At 39.5% G+C, this 17,359-nt stretch overlaps 1 pseudogene; it reads left to right on the plus strand.

Moving 5' to 3' along the window:
* Positions 1 to 337: 337 nt before the first annotated feature.
* Positions 338 to 3,126, plus strand: LOC129562020 (cullin-1-like; annotated as a pseudogene).
* The last annotated feature ends 14,233 nt before the right edge of the window (positions 3,127 to 17,359 follow it).

Genomic DNA, 17,359 nt, shown 5'->3' on the forward strand with positions numbered 1-17,359 from the left:
TGATTCAGAAGATAGACTGTGGAGACTTACAATGGCTATCTAAAGGAGTCTGGTGAATTAAAATAATTAAATAATGTTTTCCAGGGCCCCTCCTGCACCACGGGCTGGTGAGGAGATGGTGGCAAAGGTTTCCTGGCCATCCCCCTCCAACTTCTTCCCAGCGGGAGCTGCAGCCGGTTGGCCTGGGATGAGATTTCATTCTCTCCATTCAAAGGACATCCTTTCTGAGCTGCTGTGAACACATTTGGAATGATACTGTGTATTTCCATCAGATGGAGAATTAGCTGAACCTTGACTAAAGATTGCTGCACTGGACAACTTCAGAATATTATTCGCCATGTCACCCAACAGGAGTCAGAACCTCCATGGACTGAAGTCCATTGGCCTCGACCAGAGCTGGGACGACCTCAGAGCTGGCATCCAGCAAGTGTATACCAGTCAGAGCATGGCCAAGTCCGGATCCACAGAACTCTGCACTCAAACGTGTAACTACCGCACGAGTGTTCACCAGTCCAACCAGGCTCGAGGGCTGGTATCTCTCCTAAATCGAAAAAGGAGCAGATGCCGGGGGAGCTCAGTTTGCGGGCTTGGAATTGTACAAACGGCTTAAAGAATTCCTGAAGAATTACTTGACAAATCTTCTTAAGGACGGAGACGATTTTACGGATGTGAGTATACTGAAGTTCTACACTAAGCAGTGGGAAGACTACCGATTTTCAAGCAAAGCACTGAACGGGATTTGTGCCTACCTCAATAGACATTGGGATCACCACGAATGTGATGAAGGATGGAAAGGAATCTATGGAATCTAATCTCTTGCATTGGTGACTTGGAGAGACTGTCTTTTCAGGCCACTGAATAAAGAGGTAACAAATGCTGTTTTAAAACTCATTGAAAAAGAAATGGTGAAACCTTCAATACAAGACTGGCAAGTGGAGTTGTACGGTCTTAGGTGGAACTGGGGCTGAATGAAGATGATGCCTTTGTGAAGGGCCCTATGCTAACAGTGTACAAAGAATCCTTGAATCTCAGTTTCTGGATGACACAGAAAGATTTTTTTACCAGAGAGTGTACTGAATTATTGCAGCAGAACCTGGTTACTGAATATATGAAAAAGGCAGAGGCTCCTTTGCTGGAGGAGCAGCAGAGGGTCCAGGTGTATCTTCATGAGAGCATGGAGGGCAAGCTTGCCAGGAAGTGCCAGAAGGTGCTCATCAAGAAATACCTGGAGATCTTCCATACAGTTCCTGAACCTGCTGGATGCTGACAAAAATGAAGATTTGGGTCGCATGTATAATCTTGTATCTAGAATCCAAGATCGCCTGGAAGAACTGAAAAAACTCCTGGAGACACACATTCATAATAAGAGTTTTGCAGCAATTGAGAAGTGTGGAGAAGCTGCGTTAAAAGACCCCAAAATGTAGGTACAGTGTTGGATGTTCATAAAAAATACAATGCCTTGATGATGTCGGCATTCAACAACGATGCTGGCTTCGTGGCCTCACTGGACAAGGCTTGAGTTTGCTTCATAAACAACGTGGTTACTGAAATGGCTCAATCGTCTAGTAAACCCCCCTAGTTGCTGACTTGATACTGTGACTCCCTGTTAAAGAAGAGTTCAAAGAACCCATAAGAAGCAGAACTTGAAGACACACTCAACCAAGTGATAGTGGGCTTCAAATAAATCGAGGACAAAGATGTGTTTCAGAAGTTCTACACGAAGAGGTTGTCTCTGCTGGCCAAGAGGTTGTCAGTCAGAGCATGTGAGCAATGATGCCGAGGTGAGCACAATCTCTAAGCTACAGCAAGCTTGTGGAGCAGTTCAAAAAGGACCTGACGAACTCTGAGCCACTGGACTTGGATTTCAATATTCAAGTACTGAGTTCCAGATTCTGGCCATTTCAGCAACCTTGTATGTTTGCCTTGCTGTCGTAGCTGGAAGGGAGTTACCAGCAATTCACAGCCTTTTACGCCAGCCGTCACAATGGCAGAGAATTGACACGGTTATATCAAGTGTCAAAAGGAGAATTAGTAACAAACTACTTCAAAAACAGATAGAGGGTGGGATGATTTGGGAGAATGGCATTGAAACATGTATATTATCATATGTGAAACATATCATTTGTTCACATATAATATACAGGTTCAATGCACGATACAGGATGCTCAGGGCTGGTGCACTGGGATGACCCAGAGGGATGATACGGGGAGGGAGGTGGGAGGGAGGTTCAAGATGGGCAACACATGTACACCCATGGCTGATTCATGTCAATGTATGACAAAACCAATACAATATTGTAAAGTAATTACCCTCCAATTAAAATAAATAAATTAAAACAAACAAACAAAACCAGATACACTTTGCGGTCATACACAGTCCAGATGGACATCCTACTCCAGTACAACACAGATGATGCTTACGCCATCAGCAGCTGACTGGAGCACCCAGATCAAAACGGACATTTTGGCACAAGTCCTACAGTTTTATTGAAGTGAAAATTATTGGTCTTGTAAGATGAAAATGTAAATTCTGATGAGGTGGAATTGAAGCCAGATCCGGGAGTTGATGATGGACAGGGAGGTCTGGCGTGCTGTGATTCATGGGGTCGCAGAGAGTCGGACACGACTGAGTGACTGAACTGAACTGAACTGACTGACCTTAATAAAATTATATCTTGGTTATAATAATAAGAAATGAAGGGTTAACTTCAATGTGCCAATGAAAAGGGAACAGAACCAGGAACAAGAAACCACACACCTAAACATCCAGGAGAAGGAAACGGTAACCCACTCCAGTATTCTTGCTTGGAGAATCCCATGGACGGAGAAGTCTGGTTAGGCTACAGTCCACGGGGTCGCAAAGAGTCGGACACGACTGAGCGACGGAACCGAAAGGAACGGAAAGGAAACATCCAGGAAGATCGCATACTACTGATTCAGGCAAAATTATGAAAATGAGGAAGGTCCTAAAACACTAGCAGTTACCTAGAGAAGTACTGATTCAGCTGTCCTCAAGATTCAAGCGCCGGATCCCAGTTAATTAAGAAATGCATTGACATTCTGATCGAGAAAGAGTATCTGGAGCGAGTGGACAGGGAGGAGGACACTTACAGTTTCCTGGCTTAAACCCAAAGAGTCTGAGCGCGGGCACAGCCCCTCGGCCCGGCGGGGTGGGGAGCCCAGTGCGCGCGGCAGAGCCTCCGGACTCCTGCTCGGCCTGAGGCCCAGGCTCCCATCGCGGGCTGGGGCGACTGGAGCTGCTCAGGATCGCCACACTTCATGTCTGTCCATACGGGCACTGACGCCATTTAACCTAATTTAAGACCAGAGGGTGGGAACTTCCACGCTGAGGGCTGCATGCTTCTGCATCCGAATCAACCCATTGGCCACTTGAGCACCGGCTCCTTGCCGGGGCCCCTCTCAAGCCAGCAGGTCTGGAGAGCCGGTCTGAACCGACCCACGTGTAATCTGCTATGAAAAGCCACTCGTATAGTGTGTTTCATCTTTTAATGTGTGAAAATAAAATTAAAGGATTTCTGTACAAAAAAATATTTTCCACAAACACATATAATTACATCAAATCATTTATTATAGTTTGACTTTATATGACTATATTTAGTTACATAATATGAAGACATTTAACGAACTGGAATGGCAATTTATACTAAGATCACAACTATCCACATTTTAGAATTATTTGCCGAAGACATCTATAACCAAGACATCAAAATGTCAAATTTTGTTTATATGTATATTTATTTCCTTATAATCAAATATTTATACTTAAATTTATAAATATTTAATTAGAAAAGTATACTAAGTAACTAAATAAATAATGTATGAAATAAATTCAATTTGCCACCAAAGAGACGTTACAAATTCTACAGGAACTTTTCTTTCCACAAAGTGTAAAGGGTTTCTTTTATTTTTTTCTTTTTTAAAAATATATTTTAATTGGAGGCTAATTACTTTACAATATTGTAGTGGTTTTTGCCATACACTGACATGAATCAGCCATGGGTGTACATGCGTTCCCCATCTTGAACCCTGCTCCCACCTCCCTCCCCATCCCATCCCTCAGGGTCATCCCAGTGCACTGGCCCTGAGCACCCTGTCTTATGCATCGAACCTGGACTGATGATCTATTTCACATATGATAACATGACCAACCTAGATAGTATATTAAAAAGCAGAGACATTACTTTGCCAACAAAGGTCCATCTAGTCAAGACTACGGTTTTTCCAGTGGTCATGTATGGATGTGAGAGTTGGACTGTGAAGAAAGCTGATCACCGAAGAATTGATGCTTTTGAACTGTGGTACTGGAGAAGACTCTTGAGAGTCCCTTGGACTGCAATGAGATCCAACCAGTCCATTCTAGAGGAGATCAATCCTGGGTGTTCATTGGAAGGACTGATGCTAAAGCTGAAACTGCAATACTTTGGCCACCTCATGCTACGAGTTGACTCACTGGAAAAGACTCTGATGCTAGGAGGGATTGGGGGCAGGAGGAGAAGGGCATGACAGAGAATGAGATGGCTGGATGGCATCACCGACTCGATGAGTTTGAGTGAACTCCGGGAGTTGGTGATAGACAGGGAGGCCTGGCGTGCTGTGATTCATGGGGTCACAGAGTCAGACACGACTAAGCGACTGAACTGAACTGAATATACATGTTTCAATGCCATTCTCCCAAGTCATCCCACCCTCACCCTCTCCCACAGAGTCCAAAAGACTTTTCTATACATCTGTGTCTCTTTTGCTGTCTCACATACAGGGTTACCATTACCATCTTTCTAAATTCCATATATATGCATTAGTATACTGTATTGGTGGTTTTCTTTCTGACTTACTTTACTCTGTATAATAGGCTCCAATTTCATCCACCTCATTAGAACTGATTTAAATGCATTTTTAATGGCTGAGTAATATTCCATTGTGTATATGTGCCACAGCTTTCTTATACATTCGTGTGCTGATGGACATCTAGGTTGCTTCCATGTCCTGGCTATTGTAAACAGTGCTGTGATGAACATTGGGGTACACGTGTCTCTTTCAATTCTGGTTTCCTTGGTGTGTATGCCCAGCAGTGGGGTTGCTGGGTCATATGGGAGTTCTATTTCCAGATTTGTAAGGAATCTCCACACTGTTCTCCATAGTGGCTGTACTAGTTTTCATTCCCACCAACAGTGTAAGAGGGTTCCCTTTTCTCCACACCTTCTCTAGCATTTATTTTTTGTAGACTTTTTGATAGCAGCCATTCTGATTGGCATGAGATTGTACCTCATTGTGCTTTTGATTTGCATTTCTCTCCTAATGAGTGATGTTGAGCATCTTTTCATGTGTTTGTTAGCCTTCTTTGGAGAAATGTATGTTTAGTGCTTTGGCCCATTTTTTATTGCGTAGTTTATTTTTCTGGAATTGAGCTGCAGGAGCTGCTTTTATATTTTTGAGATTAGGGTTTCTTTTAACTATCTTTAACATAGTCAAGGTTTTTAAGTCAATAAATTTTTAAGGAACTGCACACCTTCTGATTTTCCACTGCCAGTCTCTATGGCTTGTGATGCACAGCAAGATTGTAACTGCACAGTACAGACTGGGGGAGATTAGTGTGCAGCATGGTTAAAATGTCATCTTTGGTAAAAATAAGATATTACTGCTTTTGTTCTTTCTTTTTGAAGGCTATAAATACACACTTTATTGGATAGATCACGTGTTATTCTAAAGTTGACTGTAAATGTAATAAATTATTTCCTTAACAATAAAAAATGTAATTTATTCTGCCATAAGCTAAAAATGCTTTTCTGTGGGAAAGCTACATCAAGTTATTATAAAGATACACTGAATTTCAGAACTCAGAAAATACTAAGAATTGTGTAGGCATGCATTTGTATAAAATACTAATATTTTGGAATGAGAAATTTTTTGAAGCTTCTGTTTACTATGATCCTAGAGTAGGAAATGGCAACCCACTCTAGTATTCTTGCCTGAAGAATTCCATGGACAAAGGAGCCTGGTGGGCTACAATCAATGGGTCTGCAGAGTGTCGGAATGACTGACTGACTGACTGAGCACATTGGTTATGATATATTTAAACATACAATTATGAAATAGTAATATAATGTACCATGACCCACTGGTATTGGGTGGCCCTACATGGCATGGCTTAGTTTCATTGAGTTAGACAAAATGTGGTCCATGTGATTAGACTGCCTAGTTTTCTGTGATTGTAGTTTCAGTCTGTCTGCCTTCTGATGCCCTCTCTCAGCACCTAGTATCTTAGTGGGGTTTTTCTTACCTTGGACGTGGGGTATCTCTTTACGGCTGCTCCAGCAAAGTGCAGCCATGGCTGCTTACCTTAGACATGGGGTATTTCCTCACTGCCATCACTCCTGAACTTGGACGTGGGGTATCTCCTCACCACTGCTGCTCCTGACCTTGGATGCGGGGTATCTCTTCTTGGCTGCTCCAGTGCCTGCACAGCCGCCGCTTGCCACCATGCCAGAATATTATCAAGTACTTTAACTCTCCTCCCATCTTTCAGGTGGAATTCCCTGAGTCTTCTGGTGCTGTGGAAAAAAAAAAAAAAAGGCTCAAAAGATCGTCACGACCCAAATAATCACGATGGTGTGATCACTCACCTAGACCCAGTCATCCAGGAATATGAAGTCCAAGGGGCCTTAGAAAGCATCACTATGAACAAAGCTAGTGGAGGAGATGGAATTCCAGTTGAACTATTTCAAATCCTGAAAGATGATGCCGTGAACGTGCTACACTCAATATGTCAGCAAATTTGGAAAACTCAGCAGTGGCCACAGGACTGGAAAAGGTCAGTTTTCATTCCAATCCCAAAGAAAGGCAATGCCAAAGAATGGTCAAACTACCACACAATTGCACTCATCTCACATGCTATTAATGTAATGCTCAAAATTCTCCAAGCCAGGCTTCAGCAACACATGAACCATGAACTTCCAGATGTTCAAGCTGGTTTCAGAAAAGGCAGAGGAACAAGAGATCAAATAGCCAACATCTGCTGGATCATCGAAAAAGCAAGAGAGTTCCAGAAAAACATCTCTTCCTGCTTCATTGACTATGAAAACATCTCTTTCTGCTTTATTGACTATGCCAAAACCTTTGACTGTGTGGATCACAATAAACTGTGAAAAACTCTGAAAGAGTTGAGAATACCAGACCACCTGACCTGCTTCTTGAGAAACCTATATGCAGGTCTGGAAGCAACAGTTAGAACTGGACATGGAACAAAGACTGTTTCAAAATTGGGAAAGGAGTTTCCAAGTAGGGAAAGGCTGTATATTGTCACCCTGCTTATTTAACTTATATGCAGAGTACATCATGAGAAATGCTGGGCTGGAAAAGCACAAGCTGTAATCAAGACTGACAAGAGAAACCTCAATAATCTCAGATATGCATATGACACCACCCTTATGGCAGAAAGTGAAGAGGAACTAAAAAGCCTCTTGATGAAAGTGAAAGAGGAGAGTGAAAAAGTTGGCTTAAAGTTCAACATTCAGAAAACTAAGATCATGGCATCTGGTCTCATCACTTCATGGGAAATAGATGGGGAAACAGTGGAAAACAGTGGCTTACTTTATTTTTTGGGGCCTCAAAATCATTGCAGATGGTGATTGCAGCCATGAAATTAAAAGATGCTTACTCCTGGAAGGAAAGTTATGGCCAACCTAGATAGCATATTAAAATGCAGAGACGTTACTTTGCCAACAATGGTCTGCCTAGTCAAGGTTTTTCCAGTAGTCATGTATGGATGTGAGAGTTGGACTGTAAAGAAAGCTGAGTGCCAAAAAATTGATGCTTTTGAACTGTGGTGTTGGAGAAGACTCTTGAGCATCCCTTGGACTGCAAGGAGATCCAACCATTACATCCTAAAGGAGATCAGTCCTGGGTCTTCATTAGAAGGACTGATTTGAAGCTGAAACTCCAGTACTTTGGCCACCTGATGCGAAGAGCTGACTCATTTGAAAAGACCCTGATGCTAGGAAAGATTGAGGGCAGGAGGAGAAGGGGAAAACAGAGGATGAGCTTGTTGGATGGCATCACGGGCTCAGTGGACATGAGTCTGGGTAAACTCCGGGAGTTGATGATGCACAAGGAGGCCTGGCATGCTGTGGTCCACAGGATTGCAAAGAGTTGGACAGAACTGAGTGACTGAACTGAGCTGAACTAAATATAATGTAATATTCTGACTGATTTATAATACTGAATGTACTAGTTTCCTAGATCCACACTAATAATTACCCAAACCAGGAGGCTTAAAATGAGAAATATATTCTCTCATATCTCTGGAGGTAAAAGCTCTAAATCAAGGTATTGACAGGGCTATGCTCTCTCTCTCTCTGAAGGCTCTAGGGGGGACTTTACTGATTCTTCTGGCTTCTAGTGTTTCCTTGGCTTGAAGGTGCATCTTTCCTTCATTGTCACATGGTATTATCCCTGTCTATCTGTGCCTCTCTGTCCAAATTTCCCTCTCCTTATATGTTTCCAGGTAGGTATGACACCAACTTGAGGGGAAACTACTCAACTCAGTACGTAACATACCAAAATCCAAATTATAATGCTTACAGGAAAGTTCAGTATTCCAGGTTTCTACTGAATTTATTGATTGTTGGTCTCATGTAAGGTTTTATCAGACTCATGGTAAATTTTATTGTACGTTCAGCAGTGGTGGCTAATTGTGGCACATGGACTTAGTTGCTCATGGCTTGTGGGATCTTCCTGGATCAGGGATTGAACCAGTGTCTCCTACATTGGCAGATGGATTCTTTAGGGCTTTCCAGGGGACACAGGGGCTAATGCAGGGGATGCACCAGATGCAAGTTCTATCTCTGGGCCAGGAAAATCCCCTGGAGAAGGGAATGACAACCCATTCCAGTACTCTTGCCTGGAAAATTCCATAGACAGACAAGCCTGACAGGCTACAGTACATGGGGGTGCAAAGAACTGGACATGACTGAGCGACTGTCAGTATGTATGTATGAATGCATACATGCATAAAAGGAATGCAAGCATGAAGCAGTGCTGAACATTCAATATGATGAAAAACAAGTAAGAATATAGGAATAATAAGGAGCTATTTAAAATGGTGAAACTTAAATAATCATGTCTGTAACAATCTTGGAATCTTGGAAAAAAGTAAAGCAAATTAATGGAACTATTAATATTTTCTTCTCTAACTTTGGAAGTTGACTATAATAACAAAAGAGAAAAAATTTATGTTTAAAGTAAGAAATTGTGAGTTGCTTCTAAAATTATATAAACATAATTTTGATAATCTAACATTTAAGTACTTCTTTCCCTAAAACTGACTTTCTGATAGTCAATTCATTAAATGGGACTGGTCAGACTTTAAGATATATTTTGTATAGCGTCACTAAATGACCTGAGATATTTTGTATTCATGAGCTTATTGAAAGATGCTTGTTCCAATCAGTGCTTTAAAGAGAGGAGAATTAGTTCTGTCAATTATATATTAGCTATAATACATGTAGCTCTGAGCTTGCTAGATGAAAGTTATTTATAAGACTTATAAAACCCAGCAGTAAGTCACTTCATATATGAGTAATTGGAATATGCCACTAGCAGATATTTTTTTCTTTCAGAGCATTTTTGTAATAAATTAAAATGTGGTACTTAATATATTCACAATAAATAACTGATCTCTGTGAAATTTGAAGGTTTTTATACTCGTTTTTAAAACCATGGGGGAAAATGTTTTAAGTTGGAAAAAAGATAGTTTTGTTCCAAGTAGTAAGATAAAAATGAAAAAAGAAAAGATTTTAAAATAAATGTATGACGTTTTAGATTCATATAATTTATATTTTTACACAAGTTTTGGTTTGGTTTGAAATAATTTGAAGTCTAGTGCACATCTAGTATCAGATTAATTGAAAAGCAAAAATGTTTTAAAGCATTTGTAAATTTTACAGCAAAATGAAATATGAATACAGGAGATGGCATGTTTTAATATGTAGAAAAATATTATTGTCTAGTAGTGTTCTCTTACTGAGTTTAGTCTGAGAATCTGGAAAAAGACAAGAAAAATATTATCAAGTCAAAGACTTATGAAACTTAAGACATAAAAGAATGATGGTCCAGAATGAAAAGAGTAAGAAAAACCAGGACTGCGAGTGTGGCACTCAGGGTTGCTTTCCCTTTATTCTCCGGATTCAAAAATAGGTAACTGAGAAGCTTCGAAGCTGAACTGAACTTTTCACACTCTCCCAGGACTAGGAGATAATAATTTCAATATTATTTAAAATTTTGCACTAACTAGCTCTTTCTTGTGGGGCCCCTCCTGGGCATTGCAGAATGTATAACATCATCTCTGGTCTCTGCACACTAGATGCCAGTAGCAACAAACTTTCTCTTCAAAATGTAACAACCAAATTGTCCCCAGGTAATAGATCTGAACTGGGGCTTCCCTAGTGGCTCAGATGGTAACCAATCTGCCTGCAATGAGGGAGACGTAAGCATAATCCCTGGCTTGGTCAGGATGATCCCCTGAAGGAGGGCATGGCAACCCACTCCAGCACTCTTACCTGGAGAATTCCATAGACAGAGGAGCCTGGTGGGCTGCAGTCCATTGGATCGCAAAGAGTCGGACACAACTGAAGTGACTTAGCACAGATGAATGCAATAAATACCAAATATTCCCTGCAACAAAAAAGCACCAAATAAAGAACTACTGTGATAAAGGAACTGAAATTTTAGCTCAATTTAGGGCTTCCCAAGAGGGGGTTCCTAGTAAATGTTTCAGGCTTTCAACTGATACCCCAAAAGGCATTCTTCTACTTCTAGATATAAACTTGAAATAAATTGACCCTGGAGGAATGAGGCTCAACTTTAAAATATTTGGATCCCTGAACTTTATTAAGTGGTCTGAGACTTCTAGCACATCAAGTGTCTGCAGGAAGTAAACCTAATGCGTACACCATTATAGGCCACAAATAATGTTTACAAATGCTCATGTTCACTGTATATCATTTAATCCATCTCAGCAGGCACTGAACTGGAATAGGCACCATGACAAGAATTCAAAGAAATACTATAACTTGTCTCTTCATGGAATGGAGTTATCACATACAGACTTTTAAAATATATATTCATAGTGCATTTGAGCAACTAAAAGGTGAGATTGCAAGCTTTCCCAGAGAATTGAAAGCACAAAAATGAAATATAAAAGTTCTAGAAATGGTGTAAAAATTAAAACTAGAGAGGTAGAAATTATGGTCAAAAACTTTCTTGAGGTTTCCTAAACAACAGATGCTATGGAAAATATGCATGTGTATTCTCAGTCACTCAGTTGAGTCTGACTCTTTGAGACCCACTGAACTGTAGCCCATCAGACTCCTCTGTCCATGGGGTTTTCCAGGCAAGAATACTGGAATGGCTTTTCATTTCTTCCTCCAGGGGACTTTCCCGACCCAGGGATCAAACCTGTGTCTCTTGCGTCTCCTTCATCTCAGGCAGATTCTTTACCACTGAGCCACCTGGGAAACTCTTCTGTGGGAAAGAAGAAAGTTCTTAAGAAGATATGGAATATGGAAGACTCTGCTTTTGGTAAAGAAGAAATTTTAAGGGATTGATTTACCTGTCCTCCCCTGTGCCTGAAAAGATATATATATTATATGTTATAATAATAAATGATATAGTATATATAATCAATGTAAATATTATGTATATATAAATCAATGTACAATTATATATATATATATATATATATATATATATATATATATATATATATATGAGGTGTACCTTAAAATAGCTCTTACTGCTTTGAGAGTGTTTCCAGGCTTTGGTGGAGGGAAGAGGAATTGATGTAGAGCTCTGCGAACCACTTGAGTTGAGCTAGAGCTGAAAGTCCAAGGAAACCAAGGCAGCTAGAGTTTGCAGAGCAAAGTGCCAGAGAGATGAGCTGTATAACAGCACTCTCTTGAGTTTTCAGGAGAGTACTTATCACACATGGTAGGAAACTACTTGAGGCCCAAGGCAGCACCACTCCAGAGAATTTAAGGTAACCCCACCAGCAAGTCAGACTAGAAAAAATTGTTAATCCATGGGACAATGGGCAGAGTCTTGAGAAAGTTCATATCTCAATGGTTAGAAATAGTTAACTTTAGACTGAGCATTGTCCCAAATCTACGTTAATAAAAATGAACATACCTGAAGGATCAAATTGCTCTCAAGTACTTAACCACACTGAGGGACAAAGCATAAGGACATTTACACAAATCTGAAAATGTGAAACACTCAACAAGATAAACTTCACAATGTTTACCATCCAACCAAATTTTTCTAGCATGCAAGGAGTCAGAATAACTTTGCCCATAATAAGCAGAGTAATTATTGAATAAAAACAACACAAAACTGGGATGGGTGTTAGAAGTATCAGATAAAAATATTAAATCTGTTTTCATTATCATTTCATATGCTTAAAAATTTAAGTAGAGACATGGAGAATAGAAGACTGTATTTACAATTTTAGATATGAATGCTACAACATCCAAGAGGAAAAATACACTAGATATGATAATCTAGACTGTCTGGATGTAGATAATTTACTTAATAGGCAAATTACACACTGCAAGAGTAAAGAAAAGCAAACTTGAAGACATAATATAAAATATACAAAATGGAACATATAGGGGAAATTTTTCAAAAATGAAAAGAGCATCACTGATCTGTGGAACAATATTTCTAGATGTCACATCTATAAATGACAAAAAGAGTATCAGCTAGAAGGTAGATCCCAACTGCCCTCCCAGCCACAGTAATGACATTTCCCTGTCTGGACAAATGAAGCAATTCTTGCTAATGAGGCAGGAAGAAAAATTTGTTGAAAGATGTATACGATAATTTTTCTTTGAAAACCTGCCAAACTATCTCCTCCTTTTCTTTTATGAACGTGGTGTCAAGAAATGTTGGAAGATGCTTGACCTTGAAGGCAGATGGCCTGAGAATAAAGCTGACAACCAAAAACTGCAGAGAAAATGGAAAGAATCAGAGCACTTGATAATTTTATTGAGTCACAGAATTAACCAGTCATCATCTCTTGAGACATGTGCTTCCCAGGTGACACTAGTGGTAAAGAACCCACCTGCCAATGCATGAGATGCAGGTTCAATCCTTCGGTAGGGAAGATCCCCAAGAGGAGAGCATGGCAACTCACTCCAGTATTCTTGCCTGGAGAATTCCCACGGACAGAGGAGCCTGGCAGGCTGAAGTCCATAGGGTCACAAAGGGTTAGACATGACTGAAGTGATTTAGTATGCATGCCCATCCCTTGAGACAGTCTATGTGACAATTTTCCTCATTGTTTAAACCACTTTGAGTAGAGTTCTCTGCTATTTGTGGCAAAATATGTTGACATGATTGTCCAAGCCCATTAACTAGAAACCAATATCCACAATAGAATTAAACAATTCACATTCCAAGTGTCTTTTAAATAGATTTCTTTCTCCTTGGCAGCATCTGTACTAATTCCTAGATAAAAGAAGTAGCTTCCACAGTCCTTAAACAAAATCCTAGTAATTCTAGTCCAACATACTTCTCCAAAATCTTTCTAAATACAGTTCTAGAATAACACACCTAAGTATCAATATTATAAAATCATTCTCCTGCAAGAAATCTTCCAATGTTTTTGTGCTTACTGAAAGTTTTCCTTAGCTTCCATGCAGAAAATTTCATGAGGTGATATGCCTCTTCAGTGTCATTTCCTATCACCTTCTATCAAAACGTTTTATTTTTAAGCTACCAATTTTGGATAATTTAATTATCATTTTCATTTTTTATTTTAAAAATGCAGTTATGAACATTTCAAAGATTCTAGATTTAGCTCTAGTATAGCTGCACTATCCCTAAAATTCAATGTCTGAGAAACTTTGCTTATTCTTCAAGAAAATCTTTCTACATGTTCTGATAAACTTCAGTATAAGCTTCATCTGTCCACAACATGACAGGATCATAGTGCTTCATTGTGTGTGCCTGTCTAGTAAATACCTTTTTCTGTACTAAGATCTTATTGGGTATCAATGGAAGTAAACCAATAACTTTTTAATGTCCAAATCCTAGATCAGTACATAGAAAACAATAATTGTTTAGTTGTTTAATGAATGAATGAATGATTTATGCATCAATTTATGAAAAAATCTATGATATAAAATTATTTAAGTGTCTTAGCTTCATCGGTAATAAAGTACTGAACACATTTTTTTTCTTATTTTGCAAACATTTTGTGCTATACAAAAGAAATATTTTGATATTCTGTATGTTCTTTTCTTATGACCAAGAATAATTTAAATCAATGAAATAATAAAGCTATGCAATGAAATGGATGGTATTGTTAAAATAGCAGAAGGCAAATTGTACTTTCAAAGAAACACTGTTTGATCACCCCTGTATTACAGTATGAACTTCAGTTTTCATATGCAAACAAAGATAAAATTACAATAAGACATTTTTGTGAGAATAAAATGAGATAATTTATGTTATACTTCTCTGTAAATGGGGGCTTCCCGGGTGGCTCAAATTTTAAAGAATCTGCCTTCAGTGCAGAAGACCTGGGTTTGATCCCTGGCTTGAAAAGAGGCCTTGGAGAAAGGAATGGCTACTCACTCTAGTATTCTTGCCTGGAGAATTTCACGGGCAGAGGATCATGGTGGGCTATAGTCCATGGACTTACAAAGAATCGGACATGACTGAGTGACTAACATTTTATCTGTAAATAATTGACAGTTATACTTGTTAGCTCTAGATTTATCAAGTCCTACTTAGTATATAATCAAAATAATTTATCATAGGCTGTATCTACAATGCTGGTACATGGTATATTCTTTATATGCATCTGAGATAATCTAGCATATTTACATATAAGTAAGAAAATAGCAATTTTCATTGACCAGATGCAAACAAAACTTTTTTTTTTTTTTGCTGGACCAGATGACTTGTAGGATCTTTTTTCTCTAACCAAGGATCAAACCCAGAGCCCTGGCACTGAAATCACTGAGTCCTAACCACTGGACTGCCAGGAAACAATCTGCCCCAAACAAAACTTTTTAAAGGTGTTTGAAGACACCTAACTTTTGTCTTCCTCCCTTCCCCTGTAGACAGAAAGTAACTCATAGATTTTATAATTGCTAAATTATAAAGAGGTTATTTGGGCTTCCCTGGTGGCTGGTGGCTCAGAGGTTAAAGCGTCTGCCTCCAATGTGGAAAACCCGGGTTCGATCCCTGGGTCGGGAAGATCCCCTGGAGAAGGAAATGGTAACCCACTCGCAGTATTCTTGCCTGGAGAATCCCATGGACGGAGAGGCCTAGTAGGCTACAGGCCACGGCGTCGCAAAGAGTCGGACACGACTGAGCAACGGAACGGAAAGAGGTTATTTGGTCTTGTTGGAGAAGACTCTTGAGAGTCCCTTATACTGCAAGGAGATCCAACCAGTCCATTCTACAGGAGATCAATCCTGGGTGTTCATTGGAAGGACTGATGCTAAAGCTGAAACTGCAATACTTTGGCCACCTCATGCGACGAGCTGACTCACTGGAAAAGACTCTGATGCTAGGAAAGCTTGGGGGCGGGAGGAGAAGGGGACGACAGAGAAGGAGATGGCTGGATGGCATCACCGACTCTGTGGACATGAGTTTGAGTGAACTCTGGGAGTTGGTGATGGACAGGGAGGCCTGGCGTGCTGTGCTTCATGGGGTCGCGGAGAATCGGACACGACTGAGCGACTGAACTGAACTGAACTGAAAGTTATATTGATATCAGATCACAGAAACTTACAAAACTTTCTCCTGGGATGTTGTAAAAAAGAGTAAACTCACTTCTATAGAAAACAATAAACTGGTATTTAATGACTGGGTCATCAGGAAACTCATGAATCATATATGATGTAGTACTAAGGATAGCTCTAAAAACAACATTGCATGATTATTTTGTGAAGAAATGTAGTTGAAAGCATATGTAAGCTTTGCAAATTATGTACTAGAGCAATACAGTTATGTTCAATAGAACTTTTTTTGCAAAGATGGAAATTTTCTGGATCTGTGTTGTCTTGGGCACTCAAAAAGACTAGTGTGACTAAAGAACTAACTTAAATATAACTTAACTCAGTACCATTTAAAATAATTTAAATGTGGCATGAAACTATTGGCTACTGTACCAGCAGTGATCTAGATATTTAATTTGGTGAAAGAAAAACATGTCCTCTTGACTTGAAAATCAGTAAGAAATCCATCATACATGCCCCACTAAGCTCTCAATGTAGAGAATTCGTAAGTCACACAAACAAGTCACAGGCCCTCAGACTGTCTCAGAGCTGTTAAGAAGTAGAAATGCAATGAATGGACTTGGCTTTAAGATCTTCTCAATGTATGTATTTGAAAACTAAATATAGTTTTGAGACTAGAGTATTTGCAATAACAAATAAAGGGTGGAACAAAGAAAGTAAAGGCAGTGAAACACAAAAATGGGAAAAAGAGAATAAAGCAAAAGGAATGATTAGGGTTAGCAGGAGATAAGGGGGTGAGAGATAAATTGGGAGACTTGGATTAACATATACACTCTATATATAAAATAGATAAATAAGAAGGATCTACCGTATAGGACAGGGAACCCTACTCAATACTCTGTAATGACTTATATGGGAAAAGAATCTTAAAAAAAATAAAATATTGGATATATGTATAATGGATTTACTTTGCTGTACATTTGAACCTAACACAAACTTGTAATTCAACTACACTCCAATGACATTTTAAAAAATACATAATAATAAATAAAACAAAAGAAATGATGAAATATAACTAACTTGGATCTGTCAAAGATAGCTGAGCATCATAACCACATAACATCTTGCATTGAAAGAAGAAAACGGTCTGTGCATTATAGTGATAATTCAGAAGTTGGAGAGAAAACTACTCCAATGGCAATGACAACTCTATTGCACCAGTAAGCCTGAGGAATAACAGTAGGGATGGGAAGGTGGGCCAGTGTTAAGCAGAACTGCCATGTGCAGTTGTCCAAGTTACAACCTGCTCAAGGTACCTGGATGAAGTCAAGTAAGGGCTAGACTTCAACTGATCTTCCACTCACCAAGCTATAAGCCCTGCTGTTGGAAAGCATTTGTTGGAAGAAAAGACGCCATTTTCCATCTTTCCACTCCAAAGCAGTCTTCTTTTTTTCTATCTTTCCTTGTAGGAGTTCGATCTGTTTATTCAGTCAAAGGCAGAGTGCCCATTCAAGCAAAAGCTCCAAAATGAAGGTTCCACAACTCACTACAGAAGTAACATAAATGAAGGTTTATATATGACAATGCAAAGA

The sequence above is a fragment of the Moschus berezovskii genome, chromosome 5 (assembly GCF_049115385.1).
Source record: "Moschus berezovskii isolate FMDL1 chromosome 5, NW_MosBer_1.0, whole genome shotgun sequence".
In the NCBI taxonomy this organism is placed as follows: Eukaryota; Metazoa; Chordata; class Mammalia; order Artiodactyla; family Moschidae; genus Moschus; species Moschus berezovskii.